The sequence below is a fragment of the Aegilops tauschii genome, chromosome 1, assembly GCF_002575655.3.
Source record: "Aegilops tauschii subsp. strangulata cultivar AL8/78 chromosome 1, Aet v6.0, whole genome shotgun sequence".
Taxonomy (NCBI): Eukaryota; Viridiplantae; Streptophyta; class Magnoliopsida; order Poales; family Poaceae; genus Aegilops; species Aegilops tauschii.
Window position 1 is genome coordinate 307,844,403 of NC_053035.3, and position 14,732 is coordinate 307,859,134.

At 45.3% G+C, this 14,732-nt stretch overlaps 1 pseudogene; it reads right to left on the bottom strand.

The window, feature by feature from the left end:
* Positions 1–1,812: 1,812 nt before the first annotated feature.
* Positions 1,813–13,848, bottom strand: LOC141030067 (uncharacterized; annotated as a pseudogene).
* Between the last annotated feature and the right edge of the window lie 884 nt (positions 13,849–14,732).

Below are 14,732 nucleotides of genomic sequence, written 5' to 3' on the forward strand. Positions count from 1 at the left end.
AAATAAATTTAGCACGGATAATACAATGAAAAAGTGTGGACACCGACAATGGGAATGAAATGTGTAAACATGAATGTAATGTCAGTGGAAATACGTACTCCCCCAAGCTTAGTCTTTTGGCCTAACTTGGTAATCACCAGTCGAAGAAGCCATGGGGTCCTATGTTGAAGTGCTGGGGAGCAGGCACCTAAGGGTCCCACTCCTGAGGCTCCTCCTGTGCCGCGGCCAGGTTATTCCGGCAGGCGACAATGTCCTGAGGCATAATCCTGTATCCGCCCCTGGCAACAGAATCAAATAGAGAAGGTCCAGGCAATGGAATAATATCACAAGTGTTCACACTGAAAACCGGGTTATAAGGAACAGGAATGTTTGAAAATTCATTTATGAGCTCGGGCTCCGATGATCCTGAAATCTACACCAATAATTCACATAAGGATCCGCGCCACCACCTGTATTCTATTGTAGTATTTCTTTTTTCCCACTTAGACGTTGGAGGGCAACCATTGCGACGACGCGTCATGGTGGAGTGGCGGAACAGGTTGTCTCCCCACGGCTCATCCTCTTATCTGAGCCGCCCTGAGCTGGTGAGCGGACGACCTCCAAACGGCACGAAGACGAGCTGGCTTTAATGTACCCAACTGCCTTCTACTCTTCCTCGTCCAGCCGCATCCAACCCAAAAGATCCCAATTTCCTCTCATCTTCCACACCTAGCGACACGCCGGCAGCCATTTGTGCACGACGAAGGTGGAGACCAACGTCGCAGGGGCGGGGAAATGGGTCGGGCATCGCTTCTACAAGTGATCCCCGAACCCTTCTTCACCGTAGTCTTACCCATCTCCTTCGCCCACTTCTTGCTTCAGTACAACGGACCTGAAGATTTCTAGCTGGACCACCTCTCCCTGCTAATGGATTCATCATTTCTTGTCAGAAAAGAAAAATGCCTAATCCTAGTAGAACACAAAAAAGAAAAGTGCAAACTGAAGTTCAGACTGTACCACGGCTACTCCGTCACCTCTATGAGCCGGCAGATGTGTTGCACTCCAAGCGCTCGAAGCTGTCCCAATGCATGAAGAACGGGATTGCTGCAACAATCGGAGGATTTAGGATTTCTATATTATAAGGTTGAGCAGCAAAAAAATAGGTACAACAGCAGAAATTGGTAACCTGAACTTGTTGATTGCCGTCTGAGCGACTACCTCCCGACCTCCTTGTTGTTCCACTCCAAGCGGATACAACAGAGGATGGCGCCATTGGTACCCAAACTGCGTACGCAGCTCTTGCATTTACTCCAAATTTGGAGTTGGACGCGCGCCCACGGCAACATCATCTATGCATGCTGGACAGGTGTCACCAGGACACCACTAATCATACAAAGCATCAGCACAAGCAATCATCCTCTATGAGTGATCACAGGAGAAACAAGATTTAGTTAAAAGCCTGAAGCATCCACCCAGGCGTAGCAAATATATCCAGTTCACGGGCTAAACAACCATCTTATTACAAAATGACCGTCAAACTTGCTCTTCACACCAACATATAGTGCCTCATGAATTGAGGAACGAGCGTGGAGCAAGTGCTAACAAAAACACACTAGAAAACCCTCGCAAATACAAATATTACAGTACATTCTAGAAAACTATAAGAATACAAATATTACAGTACACCCATGCGCCTTGTGCACGTTGTATGGTTGTGGCCTTCCATACAACAATTCTTACACCTTCCGTGGCTTCTTTGGTGCATCTCCTGTCTCAGGGCAAGTTGTTCGTTTATGCCCCTCGCGTCTACATGTGCTGCAGAATTTTGTGCGCTTACTCAGACCCTCGTATGGTATGGGGCCTTATCCCTGCTATTTGTCGGCCTACCGACCACCCTTTGCTTCTCAGGAGCTGTTAGGCCATGGAGAGCATTGACACTCCCAGAGTTTCCATTACTGATGCCTTTGTCAACATATTCGCCTCCAACATATGCAATCTCTCCATTGCCAGGCAAATTAACGGGAGCCAATTCACCCATGCGGTCCTCAAACCCCAGGCCATCCCTTCTCTCTGCAAAAGGTGCGCCGCTGACCAAAAGAGCATCAAGACCGCCAAATATGTGATTGAAAGCTTCTGCACTGCAGTCACCCAGCCTCACCACCTCCATCAATTTCAAGTAAAGGGTAGAGTGCCTACATGTGAATGACAGGTTAACTGAATTATCTCTCTGGTACTGAACCAGATGCTCTGGAAGTATGTTTAAAGGATCGAGAAGAGGTGTCTAGAGGGGGGTGAATAGACTTTTAACAAGAAAAAGTTGCAGTTTTTATTTTCTTCAAGTTGAGGTAGAGTTTTAGCACAAGTTTAAACATTCACAATACATATCAAGCAAGCATGACAAGAGTATATGAGCAGCGGAAAGTAAAGCATGCACTTTGCAAGAATGTAAAGGGATGGGATTGGAGTGTGCAAACGCAATTGGAGACACAGAGATTTTTGGCGTGGTTCTGATAGGTGGTGTATTGTACATCCACGTTGATGGAGACTTCAACCCACGAAGGGTAACGGTTGCGCGAGTCCACGGAGGGCTCCACCCACGAAGGGTCCACGAAGAAGCAACCTTGTCTGTCCCACCATGGCCATCGCCCACGAAGGACTTGCCTCACTAGGGTAGATCTTCACGAAGTAGGCGATCTCCTTGCCTGTACAAACTCCTTGGTTCAACTCCACAATCTTGACGGAGGCTCCCAAGTGACACCTAACCAATCTAGGAGACACCACTCTCCAAAAGGTAATAGATGGTGTGTTGATGATGAACTCCTTGCTCTTGTGCTTCAAATGATAGTCTCCCCAACACTCAACTCTCTCTCACAGATTTGGATTTGGTGGAAAGATGATTTGCCTGGAAAGCAAGTTGGAGAAGGCTGATCAAGATTCATATGGTTGGAATGCAATATCTTGACCTCAACACATGAGTAGGTGGTTCTCTCTCAAAAAATGTATGCTGGAAGTGTAGGCATGTTCTGATGGCTCTCCTCACGAATGAAGAGTGGGTGGAGGGGTATATATAGCCTCCACACAAAATCTAACCGTTACACACAATTCACCAAACTCGGTGGGACCGAATTAGAAAACTCGGTCAGACCGATTCAGTTCATAATGTGACCGTTAGGAATTTCGGTGGGACCGATATTATCAACTCGGTGGGACCGATGTGCTAGGGTTAGGGTAAAACCTCATCTCGGTTTGACCGATTACACAAACTCGGTGGGACCAATTTTGGTAAACAGCTAACCAGAGAGTTGGTCAAGCAAACTCGATGAGACCGATTACAAATCTTGGTGGGACCGAAATAAATGCAACAGGCATCAGAGAGTTTGCAAGCCCATCTCGATGAGACCGGGATTCCATCGGTGAGACCGAATTGATTAGGGTTTGTGGCAGTGGCTATGTCAAATGAACTCGGTGGCGCCGGATAGAAAGTTTTGGTCGGGCCGAGTTTGACTTTTGGTTTGGGACATATGTGGATATGAGAAAGTGGTTGAGGGTTTTGGAGCATATCACTAAGCACTTTGAGCAAGTAAGCCATTAAACAACACCTCACCCCCTTTTAATAGTATTGGCTTTCCTATGGACTCAATGTGATCTTGGATCACTAAAAGTAAAATGTAGAGTCTTGAGCTTTTGAGCTTGAGCTAATCCTTTGTCCTTAGCATCTTGAAGGGGTTCCACATCCTCTTGTCCACGCCACTCCATCTGTCGAACTTGTCTGAAATACACTAGATGAAAACATTAGTCCAACAAGAGATATGTTGACATTAATTACCAAAAGCACCCAGGGAGCACTTGTGCTTTCATATGTCCCTTCCGTCTTTGGTCCACCGCTTCAATATATGCTTAGCAGGTATATCCTCCACATGCAGTATCTCCATGACCTGAACCACCGGAACAACTTTATAAATTCCGTATGCAATGGAAAATATGTTAATTTCAACTTATAATGAATTTGGGACTAGCAATTAACCTAAGAATATGACTGCACAACATCCTTGTGTGCTTGAGTTGACCATATTCACAAGTGTACTCTGTTTGGTCTTCGCTTATGTTCCCCTCATACTCAACCCTGCTCCATTTCTCTCTTTTTGCCGCATTATTGTAATGGTGACATACGTCTTCTGTTGGGGAACGTAGTAATTTCAAAAGAAATCCTACGCACATGCAAGATCATGGTGATGCATATCAACGAGAGGGGAGAGTGTCGTCCGCGTACCCTCGTAGACCGTAAGCGGAAGCGTTATGAAAACGCGGTTGATGTAGTCGTACGTCTTCAGGATCGACCGATCCTAGTACCGAAAGTACAGCACCTCCGCGATCTGCACACATTCAGCTCGGTGATGTCTGACAAACTCACGATCCAGCAAAGTGTCGAGGGAGAGCTTCGTCAGCACAACGTCGTGATGACGGTGATGATGAAGCTACTGGCGCAGGGCTTCGCCTAAGCACTACGACGATATGACCGAGGTGGATTATAGTGGAGGGGGGCACCACACACGGCTGGAAACAATCAACTTGTGTGTCCTAGGGTGCCCCTGCCCCCGTATATAAAGGAGCAAGGGGGAGGCTGGCCGGCCCTTGGGGCGCGCCAGGAGAGGAGGAGTCCTCCTCCTAGTAGGAGTAGGACTCCCCTTTCCTACTCCTACTAGGAGGGGGGAAAGGAAGAAGGAGAGGGAGAAGGAAAGGGGGGCGCCGCCCCCCTTCCCTAGTCCAATTCGGACCAGAGGGGGAGGGGGCGCGCGGCCTTCCCTGGCCGTCCCTCTCTCTCTCTACTAAGGCCCATGTGGCCCATTAGTTCTCGGGGGGGGGGGGGGGTCCGGTAAACCTCCGGCACTCCGGTTTTCTCCGAAATCACCCGGAACACTTCGGGTGTCCGAATATAGCCGTCCAATATATCAATCTTTATGTCTCGACCATTTCGAGACTCCTCGTCATGTCCGTGATCACATCCGGGACTCCAAACTATCTTCGGTACATCAAAACACATAAACTCATAATACCGATCGTCCCCGAACGTTAAGCGTGCGGACCCTACGGGTTCGAGAACTATGTAGACATGACCGAGACACATCTCCGGTCAATAACCAATAGCGGAACCTGAATGTTCATATTGGCTCCCACATATTCTACGAAGATATTTATCGGTCAAACCACATAACAACATACGTTGTTCCCTTTGTCATTGGTATGTTACTTGCCCGAGATTCGATCATCGGTATCTCAATACCTAGTTCAATCTCGTTACCGGCAAGTCTCTTTACTTGTTCCGTAATGCATCATCCCGCAACTAACTCATTAGTCACATTGCTTGCAAGGCTTATAGTGATGTGTGTTACCGAGAGGGCCCAGAGATACCTCTCCGACAATCGGAGTGACAAATCCTAATATTGATCTATGCCAACTCAACAAGTACCATCGGAGACACCTGTAGAGCACCTTTATAATCACCCAGTTACGTTGTGACGTTTGGTAGCACACAAAGTGTTCCTCCGGTATTCGGGAGTTGCATAATCTCATAGTCATAGGAACATGTATAAGTCATGAAGAAAGCAATAGCAATATACTGAACGATCAAGTGTTAAGCTAACGGAATGGGTCAAGTCAATCACATCATTCTCCTAATGATGTGATCCCGTTAATCAAATGACAACTCATGTCCATGGCTAGGAAACTTAACCATCTTTGATTCAACGAGCTAGCCAAGTAGAGGCATACTGGTGACACTCTATTTGTCTATGTATTCACACATGTACTAAGTTTCTGGTTAATACAATTCTAGCATGAATAATAAACATTTATCATGATATAAAGAAATATAAATAACAACTTTTTTATTGCCTCTAGGGCATATTTCCTTCAGTCTCCCACTTGCACTAGAGTCAATAATCTAGATTACACAGTAATGATTCTAACACCCATGGAGTCTTGGTGCTGATCATGTTTTCCTCGTAAGAGAGGCTTAGTCAACGGGTCTGCAACATTCAGATCCGTATGTATCTTGCAAATCTCTATGTCTCCCTCCTTGACTTGATCGCGGATGGAATTGAAGCATCTCTTGATGTGCTTGGTTCTCTTATGAAATTTGGATTCCTTTGCCAAGGCAATTGCACCAGTATTGTCACAAAAGATTTTCATTGGACCCGATGCACTAGGTATGGCACCTAGATCGGATATGAATTCCTTCATCTAGACTCCTTCATTTGCTCCTTCTGAAGCAGCTATGTACTCTGCTTCACACGTAGATCCCGCCACGACGCTTTGCTTAGAACTGCACCAACTGACAGCTCCACCGTTCAATATAAACATGTATCCGGTTTGTGACTTAGAGTCATCTGGACCAGTGTCAAAGCTTGCATCGACGTAACCATTTACGACGAGCTCTTTGTCACCTCCATAAACGAGAAACATATCCTTAGTCCTTTTCAGGTATTTCAGGATGTTCTTGAACGTTGTCTAGTGATCCACTCCTGGATTACTTTCGTACCTCCCTGCTAAACTGATAGCAAGGCACACATCAGGTGTGGTACACAACATTGCATACATGATAGAGCCTATGGCTGAAGCATAGGGAACACCTTTCATTTTCTCTCTATCTTCTGTAGTGGTTGGGCATTGAGTCTGACTCAACTTCACATCTTGTAACACAGGCAAGAACCCTTTCTTTGCTTGATCCATTTTGAACTTTTTCAAAACTTTATCAAGGTATGTTCTTTGTGAAAGTCCAATTAAGCGTCTTGATCTATCTCTATAGATCTTGATGCCCAATATATAAGCAGCTTCACCAAGGTCTTTCATTGAAAAACTCTTGTTCAAGTATCATTTTATGCTATTCGGAAATTCTATATCATTTCCAATCAACAATATGCCATCCACATATGATATTAGAAATGCTACAGAGCTCCCACTCACTTTCTTGTAAATACAGGCTTCTCCAAAAGTCTGTATAAAACCACATGCTTTGATCACACTATCAAAATGTTTATTCCAACTCCGAGATGCTTGCACCAGTCCATAAATGGATCGTTGGAGCTTGCACACTTTATTATCATCCTTTGGATCGATAAAACCTTCAGGTTGCATCATATACAACTCTTCTTCCAGAAATCCATTCAGGAATGCAGTCTTTACATCCATTTGCAAATTTCATAATCATAAAATGCAGCAATTGCTAACATGATTCGGACGGACTTAAGCATCGCTACGGGCGAGAGGTTTTCATCATAGTCAACTCCTTGAACTTGTCGAAAACCTTTCGCAACAAGTCGAGCTTTGTAGACAGTGACATTACCATCAGCGTCAGTCTTCTTCTTGAAGATCCATTTATTCTCGATGGATTGCCGATCATCGGGCAAGTCAACCAAAGTCCACACTTTGTTCTCATACATGGATCCCATCTCAGATTTCATGGCCTCAAGTCATTTCGCGGAATCTGGGCTCATCATCGCTTCCTCATAGTTCGTAGGTTCGTCATGGTCAAGTAACATGACCTCCAGAACAGGATTACCGTACCACTCTGGTGCGGATCTTACTCTGGTTGACCTACGAGGTTCGGCAGTAACTTGATCTGAAGTTACATGATCATCATCATTAGCTTCCTCACTAATTGGTGTAGGAGTCACAGGAACAGATTTCTATGATGAACTACTTTCCAATAAGTGAGCAGGTATAGTTACCTCATCAAGTTCTACTTTCCTCGCACTCACTTCTTTCGAGAGAAACTCCTTCTCTAGAAAGGATCCATTCTTAGCAACGAATGTCTTGCCTTCGGATCTGTGATAGAAGGTGTACCCAACAGTCTCCTTTGGGTATCCTATGAAGACACATTTCTTCGATTTGGGTTCGAGCTTATCAGGTTGAAGCTTTTTCACATAAGCATCGCAGCCCTAAAATTTAAGAAACGACAACTTTGGTTTCTTGGCAAACCACAGTTCATAAGGTGTCGTCTCAACGGATTTAGATGGTGCCCTATTTAACGTGAATGCAGCCGTCTCTAAAGCATAACTCCAAAACGATAGCGGTAAATCAGTAAGAGACATCATAGATCGCACCATATCTAGTAAAGTATGATTACGACGTTCGGACACACCATTGCACGGTGGTGTTCCGGGTGGCGTGAGTTGCGAAACTATTCCGCATTGTTTCAAATGAAGACCAAACTCGTAACTCAAATATTCTCCTCCATGATCAGATCGTAGAAACTTTATTTTCTTGTTACGATGATTTTCCACTTCACTCTGAAATTCTTTGAACTTTTCATGTTTCAGACTTATGCTTCATCAAGTAGATATACCCATATCTGCTCAAATCATCTGTGAAGGTGAGAAAATAACGATACCCGCCGCGTGCCTCAACATTCATCGGACCACATACATCAGTATGTATGATTTCCAACAAATCTGTTGCTCGCTCCATTGTTCCGGAGAACAGAGTTTTAGTCATCTTGCCCATGAGGCATGGTTCGCAAGTACCAAGTGATTCATAATCAAGTGATTCCAAAAGTCCATCAGAATGGAGTTTCTTCATGCGCTTTACACCAATATGACCCAAACGGCAGTGCCACAAATAAGTTGCACTATCATTATCAACTCTGCATCTTTTGGCTTCAATATTATGAATATGTGTATCACTACTATCGAGATTCAATAAAAATAGACCACTCTTCAAGGGTGCATGACCATAAAAGATATTACTCATATAAATAGAACAACCATTATTCTCAGATTTAAATGAATAACCGTCTCGCATCAAACAAGATCCAGATATAATGTTCATGCTTAACGCTGGCACCAAATAAGAATTATTCAGGTCTAAAACTAATCCCGAAGGTAGATGTAGAGGTAGCGTGCCGACCGCGATCACATCAACTTTGGAACCATTTCCCACACGCATCGTCACCTTGTCCTTAGCCAATCTTCGCTTAATCCATAGTCCCTGTTTCGAGTTGCAAATATTAGCAACAGAACCAGTATCAAATACCTAGGAGCTACTGCGAGCATTAGTAAGGTACACATCAATAACATGTATATCACATATACCTTTGTTCACCTTGCCATCCTTCTTATCCGCCAAATACTTGGGGCAGTTCCGCTTCCAGTGACCAGTCCCTTTGCAGTAGAAGCACTCAGTCTCAGGCTTAGGTCCAGACTTGGGCTTCTTCACTTGAGCAGCAACTTGCTTGCCGTTCTTCTTGAAGTTCTCCTTCTTCCCTTTACCCTTTTTCTTGAAACTCGTGGTCTTGTTGACCATCAACACTTGATGCTCCTTCTTGATTTCCACCTCCGCAGCCTTTAGCATTGCGAAGAGCTCGGGAATTGTCTTATCCATCCCTTGCATGTTATAGTTCATCACGAAGCTCTTGTAGCTTGGTGGCAGTGATTGAAGAATTCTGTCAATGACACTATCATCAGGAAGATTAACTCCCAGTTGAATCAACTGATTATTATACCCAGACATTTTGAGTATATGTTCACTGACAGAACTGTTCTCCTCCATCTTGCAGCTGTAGAACTTATTGGAGACTTCATATCTCTCAATCTGGGCATTTGCTTGAAATATTAACTTCAACTCCTGGAACATCTCATATGCTCCATGACGTTCAAAACGTCGTTGAAGTCCCGGTTCTAAGCCGTAAAGCATGGCACACTGAACTATCGAGTAGTCATCAGCTTTGCTCTGCCAGACGTTCATAACATCTCGCGTTGCTCCTGCAGCGGGTTTGGCACCTAGCGGTGCTTCCAGGACGTAATTCTTCTGTGCAGAAATGAGGATAATCCACAAGTTACGGACCCAGTCCGTGTAGTTGCTACCATCATCTTTCAACTTAGCTTTCTCTAGGAACACATTAAAATTCAATAGAACAATAGCATGGACCATCTATCTACAATAACATAGACATGCAAAATACTATCAGGTACTAAGTTCATGATAAATTAAAGTTCAATTAATCAAATTACTTAAGAACTCCCACTTAGATAGACATCCCTCTAATCATCTAAGTGATCACGTGATCCAAATCAACTAAACCATGTCCGATCATCACGTGAGATGGAGTAGTTTTCAATGGTGAACATCACTATGTTGATCATATCTACTATATGATTCACGCTCGACCTTTCGGTCTCAGTGTTCCAAGGCCATATCTGCATATGCTACGCTCGTCAAGTTTAACCCGAGTATTCTGCGTGTGCAAAACTGGCTTGCACCCGTTGTATGTGAACATAGAGCTTATCACACCCGATCATCACGTGGTGTCTCGGCATGACGAACTTTCACAACGGTGCATACTCAGGGAGAACACTTGTACCTTGAAATTTAGTGAGAGATCATCTTGTAATGCTACCATCGAACTAAGCAAAATAAGATGCATAAAGGATAAACATCACATGCAATCAATATAAGTGATATGATATGGCCATCATCATCTTGTGCCTTTGATCTCCATCCCCAAAGCACTATCATGATCACCATCGTCACTGGCGCGACACCTTGATCTCCATCGTAGCATCGTTGTCATCTCGCTAACTATTGGTTCTATGACTATCGCTACCGCTTAGTGATAAAGTAAAGCAATTACATGGCGATTGCATTTCATACAATAAAGCGACAACCATATGGCTCCTGCCAGTTGCCGATAACTCCGTTACAAAACATGATCATCTCATACAATAAAATTTAGCATCATGTCTTGACCATATCACATCACAACATGCCCTGCAAAAACAAGTTAGACGTCCTCTACTTTGTTGTTGCAAGTTTTACATGGCTGCTACGGGCTGAGCAAGAACAGTTCTTACCTACGCATCAAAAACCACAACAATTTTTCATCAAGTATGTGTTGTTTTAACCTTCAACAAGGACCGGGCATAGCCACACTCGATTCAACTAAAGTTGGAGAAACTGACACCCGCCAACCACATGTGTGCAAAGCACGTCGGTAGAACCAGTCTCGCGTAAGCGTACACGTAATGTCGGTCCGGGCCGCTTCATCCAACAATACCGCCGAATCAAAGTATGACATGCTGGTAAGCAGTATGACTATTATCGCCCACAACTCACTTGTGTTCTACTCGTGCATATAACATCTACGCATAAACCTAGCTCGGATGCCACTGTTGGGGAACGTAGTAATTTCAAAAAAATTCCTACGCACACGCAAGATCATGGTGATGCATAGCAACAAGAGGGGAGAGTGTTGTCCATGTACCCTCGTAGATCGTAAGCGGAAGCGTTATGACAACGCGGTTGATGTAGTCGTACGTGTTCACGATCGACCGATCCTACTACCGAAAGTACGACACCTCCGCGATCTGCACACGTTCAGCTCGGTGACATCCGACGAACTCACGATCTAGGAGAGTGTCGAGGGAGAGCTTCGTCAGCACGACGGCGTGATGATGGTGATGATGAAGCTATCGGCGCAGGGCTTCGCCTAAGCACTACGATGATATGACCGCAGTGGATTATGGTGGAGGGGGGCACTGCACACGGCTGGAAACAATCAACTTGTGTGTCCTAGGGTGCCCCCTGCCCCCGTATATAAAGGAGCAAGGGGGGAGGCCGGCCTGCCCTTGGGGCGCGCCAGGAGAGGAGGAGGCCTCCTCCTAGTAGGAGTAGGACTCCCTTTCCTACTCCTACTAGGAGGGGGAAAGGAAGGAGGAGAGGGAGAAGGAAAGGGGGGCGCCGCCCCCCTTCCCTAGTCCAATTCGGACCAGAGGGGGAGGGGGCACGCGGCCTGCCCTGCCGGCCCTCTCTCTCTCCACTAAGGCCCATGTGGCCCATTAGTTCTCCCGGGGGGGTTCCGGTAACCCTCCGGCACTCTGGTTTTCTTCGAAATCACCCGGAACACTTCGGGTGTCCGAATATAGCCGTCCAATATATCAATCTTTATGTCTCAACCATTTCGAGACTCCTCGTCATGTCCGTGATCACATCCGGGACTCCGAACTATCTTCGGTACATCAAAACACATAAAGTCATAATACTGATCGTCACCGAACGTTAAGCGTGCGGACCCTACGGGTTCGAGAACTATGTAGACATGACCGAGACACGTCTCTGGTCAATGACCAATAGCGGATGTTCATATTGGCTCCCACATATTCTACGAAGATCTTTATCGGTCAAACCACATAACGACATACGTTGTTCCCTTTGTCATTGGTATGTTACTTGCCCGAGATTCGATCGTCGGTATCTCAATACCTAGTTCAATCTCGTTACCGGCAAGTCCCTTTACTCGTTCCGTAATGCATCATCCCGCAACTAACTCATTAGTCACATTGCTTGCAAGGCTTATAGTGATGTGCATTACCGAGAGGACCCAGAGATACCTCTCCGACAATCGGAGTGACAAATCCTAATTTCGACCTATGCCAAGTCAACAAGTACCATCGGAGACACCTTTAGAGCACCTTTATAATCACCCAGTTACGTTGTGATGTTTGGTAGCACACAAAGTGTTCCTCTGGTATTCGGGAGTTGCATAATCTCATAGTCATAGGAACATGTATAAGTCATGAAGAAAGCAATAACAATATACTAAACGATCAAGTGCTAAGCTAACGGAATGGGTCAAGTCAATCACATCATTCTCTAATGATGTGATCCCGTTAATCAAATGACAACTCATGTCTATGGCTAGGAAACTTAACCATCTTCGATTCAACGAGCTAGTCAAGTAGAGGCATACTAGTGACACGCTGTTTGTCTATGTATTCACACATGTACTAAGTTTCCGGTTAATACAATTCTAGCATGAATAATAAACATTTATCATGATATAAGGAAATATAAATAACAACTTTTTTATTGCCTCTAGGGCATATTTCCTTCATCTTCATCTTCTCCTTCTCTGTTACATTGTATGATGTCATTTCAATTACCAAGCGTCCAACCTCTTCACCCAAAGAATCAAAAGCCAGTCCTAGATCAAGCCTTATTACACTCTTGGTTGGTTCCTCTATGTACTTTCAAATAGACAGTTCCATAGCGCTCATTCGGGAAGGGCATGGTGCCCGGTCTAGCAGTGCACTCCCTAGCCTCAACCTGAAATTCACCAAGGTAGTTCCTTTTATCTAGGTTTTAAATTTTATCAGTTATGTACACAATAGTTTCAGTTCAACCAACATTCAGTTTCTGAACAAGGGGAATGCATACATGGTGGTACTCGACGCCCATTTTTTTAGATTCTCCAGAGCAGACATTTTTTCACTTCATTGGTTCCACGAAGATTTCGTGTGAATCCAGCTAAATAATGCAAATGACCCATGGATTGAATTCACACATGAACAGAATTCACAAAACAATGCAAAAAATCATTTTTCATACCTTTTTAGTCCATCCAGGTGCCTGTGGGTTGATACGGTCAATCCACTGAGCAGACCTTGTCGGTGAAGAGTCACGCCACTGCCGCATCCTAGCTCGTGTCCTGCTATTGACGTCGCCGACGATATGTTGAGCACACCTAGACCCCACATTCGAATCCGGTGGAGCCGCACCTCCAACTGCGGGACTCGCTAACAACGCAAGAGGGACCGGATCTGGCTGCTCATGACTATCGGCAAACTCCTCACGCAATGAAAATCTAAGAAAGATATGGCGGCGGCAGCCATGCCCAGTCAATCGCCATATAACCAAAATTGCTCACACGAAACGTAGATCTGGTCCAACTAACATGTCGACACCGTCGAGTAGGACCTCCATCCCAGATACCTCCATCTCCTGCCTGGACACCGCCAGCGAAGGTCGCGTGCCGCCGCAGGATTTCCCCCCGTCTCTCTGCTTCTCTATAGACGGGGGGCGGGAGAAGCAGACCATCTTCCAGAATCAACTACACCGCGCTGGGCTGGAACACGGATCGGGAAATTCATCAACGTTCTGGTCCACGGACCAGACCACACGCATGGATCCGTCACCCCTTCCGTTTCCCTCGGTCCCACGTATGACGTACTGTTCTGTCTGTATACCGCGTCGTCGCCCAATTTCTAAATGACTTGCACAGTGCTGACAGTCCGCTTTTCACGGATCCCAAGCTACGAATGGAAGGCGATGATATCGGGCTCAGCTGGGCTCGGGCGCCGAATTGCCCTGTCCCAGGAATGTTAGTGTAATCACCAACAATAAACTGGTGGTGTTCCATAGCCGCGTGATCTAGGTAAACCTTAGGCAAAGGATAATCATCCTGGCATATCTGAATGTTAAAGCGAGTTGCTAAGCGAGTAGCGTAAATACCACCATGTATCTTTCCCTTGGATCTGTTAATGTGGAGGCGATGTGACACAATAGCTCCCAAGTTATAAGTGTTGTCGCCGTAAAGCACGCGACGTAAAACAACAAAGTCTGGAGCACTGAGTGCACCTAACTTCTCTCTAGCAAGCAAACACTTCGCAATGAGTAAATCAAAATAATGCATGGCAGGAAAATGTAGGCTAGTGGCGGTGACACTCGAAACCCCTCTCTCATCCCCTACGGATAGAGTACGATAAAAGCCTTTGAACTCTGCAGGCCTAGGTTCTACTAAACTCCCATCAGAAGGGATCATGCAAATATCACAAAATTCAGTAAGTGGTATCTGACGGGTTTTAGCATACAAATTAAACTGCACCTCAGGGGGATTATTCTTAGGAAGGAAATGAAAACTTTGCACAAAGGAATTTGTGAGGAGATGATACTGTTCACATTCAGCTGCGATGATGTCGGTG